We start from the raw sequence: 17,309 nt of genomic DNA on the forward strand, positions 1-17,309 counted from the left end.
CATTTTACATGAATGATAAGGCATGCTTGTAGCAGAGCTTGGAGGCAAGTGCTGCGTGTTGAGTATTTGAGAATTTTTGCAACAGCTAGGCCCTTCTGTTGAAGCTGGTGTGTGTGGGAGCATATGTATGTATATTTAGAGAGTAATCAAAGGCAGATGTGAGCACATGTTTGGAGATTTAACATGGTTTAACACCAAGCAGAATAACCATCTCCGATCTTTACCCATCCTGACGCTTTCATCCTGACAGCCAGCACGTTTTCTGTTAAAAGTGCTCACATGCACATGCAGACAGTCTCACACAGTGGCCTGTATCAGCGTCACTGACCATGGTGCTGAAACCAAAGGGCTTTCGGATGGAGCCGAGCTGCTCCACAAATGTCACTGCTATGGAGAACAAAAAGGGGGGTGTTACACGTCACACACACTTGTTACAAGTGCAGTTCTTCTGAAACTGTGTTTCCCCTGCTTGCTCCAGACGCTTAATTGTTGCTGAAAGTGCAGCAGCAGTAAAGTGCAACGTGGATATGGAACGCGTTGCTGATGCCTGTAGGTGAAAAGCAGCAGCAAGCTATGCAGTGAAACAGTTGACCTCAGTTCTTACTGTGTGCATCATAAATATTCATCAGGTAATAAAGAGAGAAAACTTTCTTATTCAAAAGAATGATGATGAGTAAAGAAGTTTGTCAACATAAAACGGTAGTGAGTGTGCTGCCGGAAATGTAATGGACACTGTCACATGTGTTTAAACTGTATTAAATGATGGCTGTAGAAGGGGGGGGGGGGGGACAACTCACTGCTGTTAATGAACCCTGCAGGCGAGTTCTGATGAGCTTCTGCTCTCTCTTCATGTATGCAGGAGGAAGACTCTCCGACTTCTCTTTCCTAAACACACTGACAGTGCGTACACAGCCATTTCCAGCAGCTTAATTAATATAACAGCGCTTTACGTGGATGAGATTTAACATGAAATATTTCATCCCGTCACGCCACGTGTCTGATGAGGGCCCGATCCAGTGAAAACAATACGAGAAAGATACATTTAGGTCATTAAGTTTTCAGTCGTGCAATAAAACACTCGTGCAATCATGAAATGGCCCCGAGGCCTTTTTGAAAGTGAGTCTTTATTTCCACTGTTTTGCTCTCTCTCTCTCTCTCTCTCTCTCTCTCTCTCTCTCTCTCTCTCTCTCTCTGGCTCTGACCCATTTACAGTAGCTGCCGTCTAAGTTAAGTGTTCGGCGTGATGGCGTATCCAGAGTGGGTTTTTACACGCTGCTGGAAATGTCACAGGTTTCCAGCACACCTCTCTCACAGGTGTGATCTTGCCAACAGATTAAAACAAAGAGTGTTCTTAAGCAATATTTCTTACACAAGCTGTGTGAGCATGGGTGGCCCATTTTTAACTACTGCCCTTGTTGACATAACACTGTGTCTAATCGAAGAGATACAGCACTGTAAAGCCCCGCTATGCTTTTCAAATTACACCAAATGCAACGAAAGAAGTTGCCTGGAAAAAAGTCGCATATATGTAGTCTGAGTATATATATATATATATATATATATATATATATATATATATATATATATATATATATATATATATATATATATATATATGAGGAAAGAAGAAAGAGATCGGTGAACGGTTTGAGAGATTGATCAATCTGCAGTATTTTAGCCTAGTAGGATAGGCCGACAGTGGCTTTATTTGGCCCCTCCTAGAGCAGAGGAGAGGGGCCGCCAAGGAACCCTTGGACCAATCGGTTGCCGGTAACATTTCAGAGGGGAGAGAGAGGGACAGTGAGAGAAAGTGAGTGAGTGAGTGAGAGAGAGAGAGACAGACAGAGAGAGAGAGCTCTCGTCCTCCCTGCTGATTCTCCATCCTCACTCTCTCCTCCACACAGCGATCGGCGAGCTGTGGAATAGGCGTGCATTTGTGTTACTCAAACGCAGAAAACATTCAGTGAAAACGTCCACAGAAAACCCGCTTTAAGGTAAGGAGACTCCTGAAGCTGTTAGATGGGTTTTTTAAAAAAGACCTCAGATGGAGCAGGCGGTCCATTTTTATGTACTTTGAACGCTCACTATTGGTACACGCAGTGCAAGTAGGCTTTCATGTGGTTCTTGTGGTTGGACTGTATGATAGGGATAGCGGCTAAATGTTGGTTCCTACTGGCGCAGTCTTCCCTCAAACATCGGCCACTGGCCTGTTTGCTGTCAGCGGGGCGCCCAGCTGTGTCAACTTGACAGGAAAAATGAGAAGTTGCGCCATTTACGATCGCAGGACGAACCCCCACCCCCACCCCACTCTCTCTCTCTCAAGCACACACACACGCGCACCAGTACACAAAAGCATTTAATTGTCTTTGGCTGGAAATGCAAAAACACATATGGAAAACACTCGGTGATGTTGGCTATCACCGAGTTTCATCCGTGCGTAAATGTTCGCTGACCGTGAAAGCGCGCCTCGTTTCTACATCGTGTGTATGTGTGTGTGTGTGTGTGTCCCGGAGAGGAATTCGCGCTTGGTGCAGAAGTGTTGCGTTTACACAGCAGAGCATAGATGCACAACGGACTAATTAATCAAACGGGAGTCGCGTACAACGAATGTGGCTCTTGGGACAGCGAGGAGAGGATTCCTCAGGACCACCGGGGTCCAGGAATCCCTCTGATGGGGGGGGGTCGGGGGGGTCTGATGGCGAGGTGGGGTCGCTTAGGATGCTGTGCTGCACATTTATTATTCTACCTAAGTGCATTTGAATGATTAAAAGAGGAGATCTTTTACAGCGAAGGCTGGTCGCTGTGATACACATTTGGCTCTGATTTGAAAGATGGTGTTTCTAGTTTTCACATGAATACAGTTACCGCCCCTTTTACCGCTGCAATACAGTCTCTCACTTTTGGGTTTGCTTCGCTAAATAGTGTAGTTAATTGGGCTGGATAACTGTCAAAAGATCAGTTAGATGAGGCACAGACTGTGGGTTGCTTGTTACTCCTTCTTGAGGCATGTGATTTGAATTTAGATGCCCATATAAGCAAGCGCTTTATAAAAGGAGTCCATATGAAGCTGTTTATTTATTTTTTTCTTCTAGTTACTGGGTTCAGGCCTTTGGTGCTTCTGTATGACTGTGTGCTGGTCCTTTGCTGTTTGCTGGGTTTATGGGGACTCAGTGTACATTGTAAATTTCTCTGCATCCAAAAAAGATCAATCCAGAATCTGATTACATGAAAGAAAATTTCTTTGGCTAACAAAGTGAAGCATTGACTCACTGACCCGACACTATGGATTTAATGTCAGTGTGATCAATTATTTAAGCTACAGCAGGGTATCAGACTCCCAGACTTTTTTTTTGATATGGCATACCATTTCATTCAGTTTTACAACAAAAGGTGCTGGTTTCCAGTGGCGGGTAAACCCTCGAGTCTATTGCACTTCTCTGCCTGGGATCTTTAAGATGTGAAAATGGTGTGTTAAAGCTTGTTGAGGTTTACAGCAAACTGTGTTCTCTGTAAATGGCAAAAGAGCCAGAGGTCACTTTGACAGTGCAGTGGGTAATTGCACAAAAAACAAACTTGATTCCTTTGCAGTGGAAGTTAAGGATATGTTTCTAGTTTGGTGCAAAATTAGTCACATAATAAAGCAGAAAGAAATTGCAGTATTCATTTCACATCACCACACTTGTGAAACTCTGAACAGCAAACAAAACAAAGGCACATTTTTAGAAGCTGATTTTGGAACAATCCCAATTCTGCTCTGCCTAATCACAGTGTCTCCTTCATTCAGCAGAATAGACAGCCATTAAGAAAGCGAGATGCAATTAAAAAGACGGTTACCGTGTCTTGTTTAGCCTCAAAATTAATTTTCTTTTCTCGACATATACACACACACGCACTTACACAACCCACACACAAAAGACTGGTGGGATAAGTGTTTCTTGCTGTTAGAAGGGTTGAATTTAACACAATTCATTTTGGGGCATCAGCACACATTGCACAAAAATCCTATTCTTTTTTTTTTCACCGGCACAGAAGAGGCTCCATCTTGATGGACGCGCGAGGATTAACTGTTCATTGTGGCGTCTGTTTGAGGTTCTTGTGTACTCTTTTCTCAGGGGGAACAAGTGATCTCGGTAAAGTGGGAATAGCAACACAGCCACCAAGAGGGATCAGCTCGTTAGCTCGCTGATAGCTTCAGAAACAAACTATTTCTGGCACAAAGTTGTGCAGCGTGACGGGATGTTATGGTTTACCAGTGTCAAACACCTTCCCAGGGCATGCTCAGCACTGACCAGTATGTGCTCCTTTAAGCCTTAATAACAAGCTAAGGCTTTGTTGTAACTTTGATGAGCTAACATGATTAAGTTAATATTTCAAATACATCCATCCATTCGCTTCCACTTATCCTTTTCAGGGTCGAGGGGGGTGCTATCCCATCTGTCATAGGGCGAGAGACAGGGTACACCCTGGACAGGTCGCCAGGCTGTCGCAGGGCCAACACACAGGGACAGAAAACCACTCACATTCACACCTATGGGCAATTTAGATTTTTCAATTAACCTATCCCCACATGTCTTTGGACTGTGGGAGGAAGCCGGAGCACTCGGGGAGAACCCACACAAACACGGGGAGAACATGCAAACTCCACACAGAAAGACCCCGGAATTGAACTGAGAACCTTCTTGCTGTGAGGCAACAGTGCTAACCACTGTGGTGCCCTTATTTCAAATACATGTCAGTTAAAATGTCACATTACCTGTTCCTTTAGTTGTGATAAGAACAAAAAAAAACATCTGCATTTACTGCAGTTTTATCATATATATGTTAAAGTTAGCTTGTGAGTTCATGAAGAGGATAGCCCTCACACTGTAGAAGTAGAAGTAGAAGTAATGCATTATCTTGTGCCTGCTTTCTATCAGCTGTTTTGCTGACTTCACATGTTGAACATTACAAGCTAAGCTCAGCATTAACATTACTGGTGAGGCCCTGCTGAAGAGAAGAGTGATGCTGGTGCTACAGCTCCAACACCTCAACAATTAGCCTTTATCAGTGATATTAATGCAAGGGAGATTAACAAAAATGGTTGCTGTTTATGTGGTGGACGAGGGTGCTACCAATATCAACTTGCCATGCAAGGAGATAAAGTCAGTTCACTCAAAGGTCAATGTGCAGTAGGCTACACAACCTCTGGACAATGTAGCCAGCAAGCTAATTGCAAAGAAGTTTTCTTTTTTTGTTTGTTTTGATAATGTGAAAGTAGGCTATGGTAAGAAATTTGTTTTTCCAATGGCAAACGCTTTAATGTAAAAAGTTCATTTTTATTGTTAGTTATCAGGTAATGCAACAGGATACTTTTATAAGTTACATTAACCAACGCTAGTGCTGGGCAGTATGTTGGAAGAACCATTCCAGCATTTTAAATATGTTTTTATTTTTTTGCTATTGTTATCAGAATTTGTAATGGCTGATGAATGAAAATGAAAAAAAGAAGACCCAGGAAAGACACCCTTCAACAAAGCTTTTAGTATTTATGTCCACTAGAGGGCACTCTGCAACTTCACGGCTGTTCAGAATGCAACAGAGTGGAAACAAGTAAATAAATAAATAAGCATAATAAATATTTATGGTTATTTGGCAGATGTTTTAACAAATCTGTTTATGTTTCAAGTGTCTGACAGACTTCAATATCAAATTTTAAAATCACCAAATATCAGTATTGGTCTTAAAAATCCTATATCCATCAGGCTTATGTTACTAGGTGTTACATTCAAGAACAGTAAAGACAGATGGAGGATGAAAGAGAGAGCTATGTCTACTGTTTGGAATTGTTTTTTTTTTCTAAGTAACTCATTTTGCTTTCTTCCAGCTTGCACTGTGTTGGACCATGATTACAGGCAGGGCTCAGGAAGCCCCTAATGGACTCAAATAATTTGGACCACAAAGTTTGAAAGAATAGGCTCAAACAGAGTTTGTTTCAAGCTTCACTTCACAGCTCCACTGTGGAAATATTAATGCTAACGAACCATATGTCAGCTTTGTTTAAAAAACAGCTTTAACAAGAAGGTGATTTACATCAAAACCATGACAGGCAGTCTGGTGAGAACTGACTATAGGCGTTTGCCTTGTCAACAGAGCCTAAATCTATATCCTTACAAATTATATAAATTGTTTGAGATGCCTTAAAAAGCTGAACCCTGCAATGAAAACTCAGATGATGTTATTTGAATGAAAAGATGGGTCTTGATATAGTGCATTCATTTAGAAGATACTTTAATGGATGCTGTCATCATAACATTTTTACCTCTCTGCTTCTCTTAGTTTGCATTTACTGGTCATCTCTTTTCCACCCCTCCCGGATGCTTACAGCCTTTGCTGAAGCCACTTTTGCATATTGCATATCAATATAAAGAATTCATCTCTAAAGCTGGAATTTTTTTTACTGGGCTTCCATGGACACAATGGGCAGATTGGCAGGCGTGCGTGCACAGTATAAGCACATCAGGTGGGATTATCTGTGTTTTACCTCCTCAGTAATTTTTACAACTACAGCACTGGTTATTTTGAACTTATCAAACCCCTAATGTTAACTGGTACTAAGTAATAACTGTGACATGGGGGGTAAAGTGTTTACAGTTAGATCAGAAGTGAAGGGTAGTGACAAGAAGCACTGATGTGGGTCTTAAAGAATGCGGATACAAGATGCTGTCTTACTCTAGTGTAAGACAGTATCATTTTGTGAAGAGGCTGCCATCACTGATACATGGTCAAATTTACCCCCGTGGTAATTAACAGAATAACATTTACCTTTGAATTAATCAAAGGATGTAGTATTTGTCATTTAAAATGTCGCCCATCCCGCAGCTGCTTCTCACTCACAAAACCAAACAGAAGGAATACGGGAGATTACTGTGGCTGTGAAGTGCAGGCAGGCAGAGGTGAGGCAATTAGATGTTGAAGATATTGCTGATGCTAAAATAATCATGTACACTCATGGCTTCTCTCAAACACCGTGAAAAACAGATTGGATAAAACGCTGTTGCACTGGATGAAAAATCTGTCATCCTCGTAGAAAAACATTAGTCATGAATAGAGCCTATGTTTTGACAGAGGCAACTGGACTGCTTAGGTTATACTGGGTGAATAATGTGTCAGTTATGTCAGATTGAACTGAGTAACCCTCTTCTTAGTGGTGCTGTGATCTTCTTGGTTCCACTTTGGTTAGAAGAGAAAAGCTGAAAAAGGATATTTAAGATATTAATTTGGTTGACAAAGTGCAAATTGAAAAGGAAATCCACCAATGGTGCTCTTATTTTGTAACCTGGGTGCTTGGCAAGCTTTCTCATAGACTCTCTATGAAACAAGTTCTTTAGGCTTGAAGATTTCATACATTTAAAAGGGGGGAAAGCAGGTAAAGCCTAACAAAAATATGCTTTAGATTCTGAGAAGTAAATTGCTCATTTAAAAAAAAACGAGTATTTTGACTGATAAAATCAATACCACATAGCTGGTGAAGAAATGAACAACACTGAGCTTTGCTGAAAATCTAAATGGACTTTATCTGGATAGATTATTATATTTCTTCAGTGGAGAGCTGGGTCCTGTCAATCAGACATTAGAAGAACATCTGAAGAGGATCACAACCTAAACTCAACAAACAAGAAGAATGACTCACAGAAGTGTAGCAATATTTCATTGGTTAGCGCACAAAATGAAAAAGCCAGCTGTAATACTGTAGAAATTATTTGTGTTATTTTCCCTTTGAAATACACTTTTATATTTTATGTTGCTTCTGGTTTTTTGTTGCTCTTCAACACAGTATTCCCCGAGGAGATTATGCTGTGGTCGCAGTTTTGTATTGTTTAAACATTGTTTCAGAAAAAATATATGCCTCCTGCTGTGGCTTTGTGAACCAGACAGTTGTATTGTAAGTATTTGGATCTTTTGCATTGTTGATGAGTTGAGTGGTTGTGAAGAGCAAAAACCTGGGATAGGCTTTACTCACTCCAGCTGATATCCTGTTTTAAAAGGCAGTTAAGAAAATGACTGACTGGCAGGATCCTCTTACTTTTAGCAGCTTCTGTCTCTTTAGCAAAATAGCTAACCTTTCAGATTCATCGGCCTTGTTAATATATCAGTAAAGCTGTAATGCGTATGGACCAAAGACTTGTCAACCCCAAGATTAGCAGTCAGAGCCACCCTTTTATCTGTACTTCCTGTTTTAAAACACCAAGATGTCTGCGGCTTCAAGAAGAGGCTTCACTAACCAATGAATGACATCACTATGGCTATATTTATATTTCATTCTGTCTATGGGAAAACCACTCATAGTTTGAGAGTTAAATGTTACCACATTAGTCAGTGTAGCTAGCTAAGTTCATGTTTAAAAAGTGTTAGCTATCTTTGTAAGAAAAGCTATAGCTATATAGCTATATAGCGCGATCGTGGCTCAAGAGTTGGCAGTTCGTCTTGTAACTGGAAGGTTGCTGGGTCAAGCCCTGGCTCGGACAGTCTCAGTCGTTGTGTCCTTGGGCAAGACACTTCACCTACCCTACCACCTACTGGTGTTGGCCAGAGGGTAAATGGTAATGGCCTGTATTTATATAGCGTTTTTCTAGTCCCTAAGGACCCCAAAGCGCTTTACATATCCAGTCATCCACCCATTCACACACACATTCACACACTGGGTGATGGCAAGCTACGTTGTAGCCACAGCCACCCTGGGGCGCACTGACAGAGGCGAGGCTGCCGGACACTGGCGCCACCGGGCCCTCTGACCACCACCAGTAGGCAACGGGTGAAGTGTCTTGCCCAAGGACACACGACCGAGACTGTCCAAGCCGGGGCTCGAACCGGCAACCTTCCGATTACAAGGCGAACTCCCAACTCTTGAGCCATGATCGCCCCATGGGGCGATGGCACGATATGGCAGCCTCGCTTCTGTCAGTCTGCCCCAGGGCAGCTGTGGCTACAACTGTAGCTTGCCTCCATGAGTGTGTGAATGTGAGAGTGAATGAATAGTGGAATTGTAAAGCGCTATATAAATGCATTATTATTATCCATTATTATCACTATAAAAGCTAGCTATCACTTGCTTATTTAAACAACTTAGAGCAATGAACCATAGAAAGTAAAGAGTCCAGAAGAAGATGAACTAGCTGTAGTCTGAAGAGCTTTGAGATTTAACAAGCTATCAGTGCTAAGTAATTTCTAGTTTTATTAACAGTGTTAGATATCTTTGTAAGAAAAGATACAGCTATAAAAGCTAGCTATCACTTGCCAAGTTAAACCACTCAGAGCAATGAACCATATGAAGTAAAGAGTCCAGAAGAAAATGAACTAGCCGCAGTCTGAAGAGCTTTGAGCGTTAAAAAGTAATCAGGGTAGCTAGCTACGTGTACATGTTTTCAGAAGCTTGAAGACTGGCAAGATGCAGACTGTGGTTTTGCATCTTAAATCTCAGACTAACCAAATTTGCACCTTCACCAAGTTAATTTGCCCCCTTGATAACAGCTTCTTGATATAATTTCCTAAATAACAAAAATTACGTAACAACATACATTTTATGAACGGTTACATGCTGCTCACGCATAGCACATTATGAGAGATAAAACACCAAAAGCACAGAGGCCTGAGAATAATTGCTCTGAGCCCCAGGCAGTTGATTGAGTTGGAAATGACAATGGGAGCACAAAAGCACAAACACACCATATAAAGAGCATAATAATGAAATATAGCCCGCCTAATTTAAATGTTGCTAAGCTTTATTACCTCTAAAACTAAAGCATGGCCTTAATAGAAACATTGCCTTTTAGTGATACTTGTGTAATCTACATACATAAGTGATTAAGAAATACAATTAATGGTAGTTTGGTCAATATACTGTAATATTCTTAAACTCATCGCACTGAGGTTAAAACAGTTCCAGCTGTGTTTAATACCACTGTGACATTTTCTAAATGTGTTATAGTCATTTCAATGCAAATCTATACTCCTGTGTCAAAGGGGCTTTCTCCTCCTGTTATTGGCAGGCTCTCAGTGTTGGCGATGGAGCAAACTGTGATAAAATAACAAAGCAGGTTACTATTAATCTAGATTTTGTTGGGGAAGAGGCATACACACATGGATGCTATCTCATATCCTTCAGTCTTTCCTTTCAATAGTAACTCAACCCCCACACTGTGCCTACTGTTACTGGAGTGTTAGCACCTTGTTTTGACACATTTCTCCCCAGACGATGAGCATTTAATGACACCCGCTGTTTGTTATTACGGATCTACGGGGTCAAGCCAAACTCAGCGTTTTATTGTACAACACGTACTCGCAGCAGATCTAGAGACCGCTCATTATGATGTAACGCAGAGAAACATACCAACCCCTCCACTCAAACCCTGCGTTTGAATCGTGTCGGGGATGGGACCGAGCAAAAGACCTCGCAGGCAAGCGGCAAGGTTAAAGAGGCGAGGGTAATTGCTGTAACCTATCTGGGTGGAAAAATGTTTGCTCGTGTTCACAGTGTACTCTTGACTGATGCATTTGGGCATGAAATTGTTCCCCTTTCCACCCTAGCAAGCCCCAAGCCCAAGTCCATTGCCCATTCGTAGCCAGGCCAGTTGGCCTTTCTGCGTCTGTGTATCTTTGCACGCCAGGGTTTTCTGTTTGCCTTCAGTTGCCTGTTTACTTGAGTGTTTACTTGAGTGTTTGTTGATGAGTGTGTTTGTGGGGGGTGGGTGTGTGGAGTGGAGGGTGGGTGGGTGAATACTGGGTGTCAGCTGGCCCTCTCCGTTCCTTGCAGACTGACAGAATAAGCGAGCGGTGCAGTGATTATGGGCTGCTCTGAGAACTGTAGCATTTCACGCCAAAATCAAAGAGTATGGGAGAAGCTGATTTGAGGACCGTGGTTCAAGTGCATCTGGAGAGGCAAGATATTAGAATATGTTCACTTACATATGAATAGAGAAATGTGTGCTTCCGCGTGTGTTTTCTCTCATGACCTCTTTTATGTAATTGAATTTCATGACAGATGGCCACGATTTACAGCCCTTAATTATACGCTAAACATGAGTGTTATACAGGTTATAGTTAAAAACACAAACAAACATGTATGTGTCGTGGCTTTTGGTTATGTTTGTGAAAATACCTACCTTATGTTTTTTAACCCTCTCTTTAATGTGTTGCTTGTCTGTGAGATCTTCTCATTTCTCTGTTTTGTGCCGCCTTGTCTTCTACCTCCTCTGTCCTCCTGTTCATAACCCTGAAAATCAGTCTCAGTGCACCGTGCTGTCCCAATTCCTCCAATTGATCTTACTGAGAGATGAGGTTTTCCAGAGCAGCTATGAACAGGAATTCCCAAGTGTATAAAAGCAAAACACCAGTGGAATATACAAACCATGATAAGGGCAGGATGACAAGTGAAAAGGCAGCTGGTCTGGATGACATGCGTGTGGAGCTTTCAAGATGGGTAAGAAAGAGGGAGGTGGGCTTTTTAACCAGACTGTTTAACATAATCTTGGAGAGCGAGAGAATGCCTGAGAAATGGAGAAAAAGTGTGCTGGTACAGATTTTCAAGAATAAGTGTGATGCTCAGAAGGATACAGTTGAGTAATTGTTAAGCTATGGGAAGGAGTTGCTGAAGCTAGGTTAAGAAGAAAGGTGATGATCAGTGAGCAGCAGTATGGCTTCGTGCTGTGAAAGAGCAAAACAGATCAATGTTTGTTTTGAGTGATTTGATGGAGGAGTGTAGAGAAGGTCAAAAAGAGCTGCACTGTGTCTTTGTGGATGCGGACAAAGCATATGATGGGGTGCCAGGAGAGGAACTGTGATTCTGCATGAGGAAGTCAGGACTGTCAGAGAAGTATGTGAGGGTGGTGCTGGACATTTATGAGGACAGTGAGATAGTGATGAGAGTGGTAGGAGTGATAGATGGGTTCAAGGTATGGGTGGGATTACATCAGGGATCGACTGTGAGCCCCTTCTTTTTTGCAGTGGAGATGGTGAGGTTGACGGATTAGGTTAGGCAGAAGTCTCTGTGGACTACGATGTTTGCAGATAAGATTATGACCAGCTGAGAGAGTCGAGAGCAGGTGGAAGAGAGCTCGGTGAGGTTGAGGTATGCTATTGAGAGAAGAGGAATGAAAGTTAGTAGGCACAAGACAGAGTACGTGTGTGTGAATGAGAGCAGCCAGGGGGAAAGTTAAAGCTTCAAGGAGTAGAGGTAGTAAAGTTGGATGACTTTAAATACCTGGGGTGAAGCATCCAAAGCAACGGACAGAGCACAAGAAAGGAGAAGAAGAGAGTGCAGGCAGGGTGGGTGAAGACAAGTGGTGATTTGTGTCAGAAGGATACCAGCAAGAGTGAAAGGGAAGATTCACAAGATGGTAGTCAGACCTGGTATCATATAAGGTTTGGGGGATGGTGTTGTTAAAAAAAGGGCCGGAGGGAGAGGTGGAGGTGGCAGAGCTAAGGATGTTAAGATTTTCATTGGAGGGACAGGATTAAAAATGAGAACATCAGAGGGATGGCTCATGTTGAGTGGTTCGGAGACAAAGTAGAGAAGCAAGGCTGAGATGGCTTGGACATGTGCAGGGAGGGATAGTGGATATATTGGACAAAGGATATTGAATATGGAGCTGTCAGGCGGGAGGAAAAGAGGAAGACCACAGAGAAGATTGATGGATGTAGAAAATTAGGTCATGCAGAGGGCTGGTGTGACAGGGGAGGGTACTTAACGTGAGATGGAGGAAGATAATCTGCTGTGGTGACCACTAAAGGGAGAAGCTGAAAGAAGAAGAAGCGAGAAATAGGAACCAACAAATGACAATTCCCTTTCTGCCGTTCACAGTTTGTATAATAATAGTGAAGGTAATTAAAAGTAAAGATATAAGTTGTCATTAACTCATTTGGAAGAGATTGTAAAATGCAGCAGTGGGCTATAATAAAAGAATGAACAGATGATGCATTTATGCCAAATGTCTTTTTTTTTTTTAAACTTGGCACTGCATTTAAATAACACGTCTAAATCGAGGGTGTGTGCTTTTATTAAACGCTCACTCCCTCGACTCCTCTCACATCCGCCTTCCCTGATATCTCAGATTGATTCCTCACCTTGCCTCCTTTCCTTGCAATCTTATTCCCTTCCACCAGAGATGTGAGCTAAGGAGGTGAGGAGAGACACGAGGAGAGAAGAGACGAGGCGTTTAACAGCACAAGACATCGTCATTTCAGAGCCTCATTTTATAGCAGTATCAATAAAATATGACGTTTGGCGCAGCTGCACCATTTGTCAATTGTTTTGTTAAGCTCTACTGTGTTTTATGATCTCAGATGTCAGTTAAGCTTATCAGTGATCATAACAGCTTTTTTATTTTGAGCTACTTTTAATTAAATTCACTGCTTTTCACAATGTGACAACGTGTCATGCCTTTTTTTGTAATCACACACACTCACAAACCTTGAAGGACAGAAAATAACTAACTTTTTATGAGCACTCGTCTGTAGAGTCTTCTTTAAGGGTAAAAATACCTCTGGAAATGAGACACATGTCCTTGTTCTCACACTACAGGGACAAAAGTACCGGGCCACCTACGCATCACATGTACAGGAGCATAGAAACCCATCATGGGAAGCTCCCGGTGCACAGCTTTCTGTGCTGATGTTAATGTGAGAGGAGGTCTGGAACTTTGCAGTTACTGAGTGCACTATGCACCTCAGCACTCAGCGGCCTCGCTCAGTAACTTCACATGGCCTTAACACCTTCACTTTGCAATAATATCACTTACAGCTGATCATGGAATATTCAGGTGGCAAGAAATTTTACAAATTGACTTCACTGTACCACCCTCAAATTCACTGAGCGCCTTAGACCAACCTATTCAATGAGACTAAGAACACCTGATTTCAAAGATTAACAGGTGCGACCCATTATTTTTTTGTGTATGCAGTGCACCTCCTCTGTCCTTGCTCACTCATTACAATACATTTCAGGAAGTGAAACATCCTTCAAGATATTTTAAAACTGAATTTAAGGCCACAACCACAATTCCCCTTCGGTTTTCTCCTCTCGGGTTACATCTCAGATGGGATGGTCTAAGATGTAACGGCAGATAAGTGATAAACGAGAACCAATAAAGTTCTTCTTGGTTGCCCTACCTGCATTATTCTGAGTCCTGCATTTGGTTTGCTTATCTGAGAATATGTGTTTAAAGTGCTGAACAACAAAAGAAACATAACGAAAATAATCCGACATGCCCCCAACTAAGTTATTTGTTTTCACTGCAATCCCCCCCTCCCCCCCGTTATTATACAGTAATTGTCAAGGGGGGGAAAGAAACATTCTGTACGGTGCTTCCCGTGACAGTCGTGTGCCAGAGAAATAATAGAGGCAGTTGGCACCAAGTTGTGAAAAACAAACTCTTTTTCTGCATGATTGCATTGATGGGGAGCATTGTTTCCATGAAAGTGCTACAAAATGGCTCTTATTCATCAGGACAGAAATTACACATCTTTATTGAGTTTGTGCCATTGATTAGCACAAAAAACAGTTGTTATTAAAATAAGCAAAATCAATCCCACGAGGACATCCAAATATCTTCTTTCTGTATTAAACTGATAGATCAATGCACCATTAGCTGCACACTGCACAATTCTGCCCGACGTCTATGTGATGTGCGCGTTTGTGGCTGAGACCAGCATCCGCAACAGTTCAAGACACACAAGACACACAGAAACGCAGCAGCCCTATCGCGATATTGTACAAAAGAAGTACTGATTAAATGGGTAATCATAGACAGAAGAATTTGGGAATGGCTCTCATAAAGTGGGCATTAAAGTGAAAGTGTAGAATGTCCGTTGCTATCTTTAATGCCACCGAGTAACATATGATACCAGGTTGTTGTGCACCAGAAAGCTCGTGTACTAACATTGGGAGCTTACTTTACTGCAGGTAAACACACTTTATTAATCAGTTCCCTTCAATTTGCTGTTTTATCCCCTCTATTGGGAAAGCTCAAAAGCAAGGAAATTGGAACTGATGTCATAAAAAATAAAAGAATAAGACAGATCACTCACTCCGGAGCATGTAGCTTGGTTCATGGAAAATCCTTGAAACAAGTTGATTGATTGGATGTGAAATTATCTCTCCCCAGTGGCAAGGAAATGGAAATGACACTAGAAGACTTGACGCTAGATTAAATGACTTGTTCCACTGGATGTTTTCTGTGGTGCAGGCCTGGCTTTGCCCTTAAGATGATCCCACGATGGAGAAGGGGATGGTGGGCGGAGAGATAGGTTGATAGCCTAATGGAGTGGATGAGCAATGGCGCAGATGACGCAGGATGAAGGGGTAGCAGTCATTTGATGAATAGGTGAGAGAGGAAGGGGTGCGGGGTGAAATGATAGAGAGGAGTAGTCTTTAAATGCTACATCATGGTGGATATTCATTTCATATAGCCCCTGTTCTCTTTCCAAGGTTCACATTTATTATTTGTCTTGTGCCCCCCCCCCCCCCCCCCCCCACCACCACCACCACCACCACCAGTTTATTCATCCCTTTCTTCGTCTCCCCTCTTTCTTCTTTTTTTCTGCTTTCAGCATCACCCTCCACATTTCCTGTCTTCTTTGGACTTTTAATTTTCACTTTCCGATTTCATGCCCCATCCTTCCTTCCTCATTCCTTCTCATTCTCTCCTCTCACAGCCCCATTTCTTCCACTCCTACCCCGTCTCATCTTCTGCCTATTTCCCTAATGCCTTCTTAATATCGTTTCTTACCCTGCCTTCATTTTCTCGACTTTGTCTCCTATTTTTATTTCATACATTTGTCTAATCTCCCCGGTTACCAGCTGTCATGCTTAATTTCTCCTCCTCTCCTTGTGACCTCTATCTCTACCTCTTGCCTGCCCATCACCCCACCCTCACAACAATGTTTGCACCACCCCATTACTTTCCCTCCTGTTTGTTTTCCTACCTCTTTTACATGGAGCAGTCCCTTGCCTCCTCTCCACAGCCCTCGCTGTGTCTTGTAAGCGGGACAGGTGGCAGTGCAACTACATGCTTTCAGTGGGACATGCCTGTGCTCAGATTTAAATAGATAATGGCAGAGCCTTAGTGCTTGTTGGGCCCTCTGAATAATGCAGGAGATCCTGAAGGCATTGTTGCCAGGCATCGCTCATGGTGACATGCATACGCCAGCCCACAGGCTTGCAATATTGATACCACGAGAGAGGAAGGGACTCGGTGGCAGTTATTTTATTTTTTTCCTCCTATAAGTCAGCTTTGCACCAAAGTTCACTCAGATACTTAAGCTGAAAGGAGTGTACTCAGAAGGAAAAAACAGCAAATGGTCAATAATGTCACATCCTGGTAACAAGGACCTTTGGCGGCAGTGGAAAATATGATTTCTGGAGAAAAGGAGAAAGCAGCATGTTGCTGTTAAGAGAGCCACAAAGCCAAGAAAAGCAAGAAGCTGAGATTGTGTGACAATTTCACGAAACAATAGACAACAGCTCATTTTCCTGTTTGTGCCATTTTGCTTTTTATAAGCAGGCATTTTTTATTTTGAACCCAGATAACTTGAATAGTGAGTGGCTGCTAACCTTATAAAGTAAACTGTAACCCAGTTTTTAAACATTTTGTATTTCTTTTGAGATTTCTGATTCAAGTTACTCCAACTGGCCATTTTGATGAACCTGCTCTCTTCAGCAGATTCAGTAAGCTCAACATAAAAGATTAATTTCACAGTAAAGCTCATTAATATTGTATGATTACAGTTGTGGAGGCAACTTTGAATAATTACTTTAATACATCTGATGCCTTAATTTGTTCAGTATTGACAACTATCAAACTCTTTTTCTTTGAATTCCTGAACACAGTGCAGTTTTAAGGATATAACACTGATATTAAAACAGGTTTTCTCTATTAATCACAGGAGATGAGTCTTTCATTTTGGCAGGTTTTTACTCTGTAGCATGCACGGGGTGGACGTGCGCTTTACTTACCTACCTATTAAATGACGGTGTCATTTGATCTCATGTCATGCTCTTATAAAACATAATTAGAGGGATGGCTGTTGAGCTGTGTCTCTTTCTCACAAGCCAGCACACTGATGGCTGGGAGTGTTATTCGTTCCGTCATGATCGTTAATTTTCTGGACTGTGACGCAGCTCATCTCATCTGAGCTTGGCTGGTCTATCAGAGCATTCACAGATGATTTGCAACGCCTCTTGTCAGTCAAGGAAATGAAAGGAACTCGACTTTAAAGGAAACAGAGGCTTTCCTCTGTTAAAGGGTAGAGTTATGATCTCATTAGCTGCCAGTTTT

General features: G+C 42.1%; 1 protein-coding gene across 1 annotated transcript in view; it reads left to right on the forward strand.

Moving 5' to 3' along the window:
• Positions 1-1,899: 1,899 nt before the first annotated feature.
• The window catches only part of dlgap3 (discs, large (Drosophila) homolog-associated protein 3), a 148,724-nt gene continuing 133,314 nt past the window's right edge, over positions 1,900-17,309 (forward strand). The window contains exon 1 of the mRNA XM_085261587.1: positions 1,900-1,994. The gene's annotated coding sequence lies outside the window, so the exon portion shown is untranslated. The remainder of the gene's footprint in view (positions 1,995-17,309) is intronic.

Source organism: Mchenga conophoros, linkage group LG22 (assembly GCF_057382185.1).
Source record: "Mchenga conophoros isolate Kocher_MC1m ecotype Shallow Benthic linkage group LG22, M_conophoros_male_GT1.1, whole genome shotgun sequence".
NCBI lineage: Eukaryota > Metazoa > Chordata > Actinopteri > Cichliformes > Cichlidae > Mchenga > Mchenga conophoros.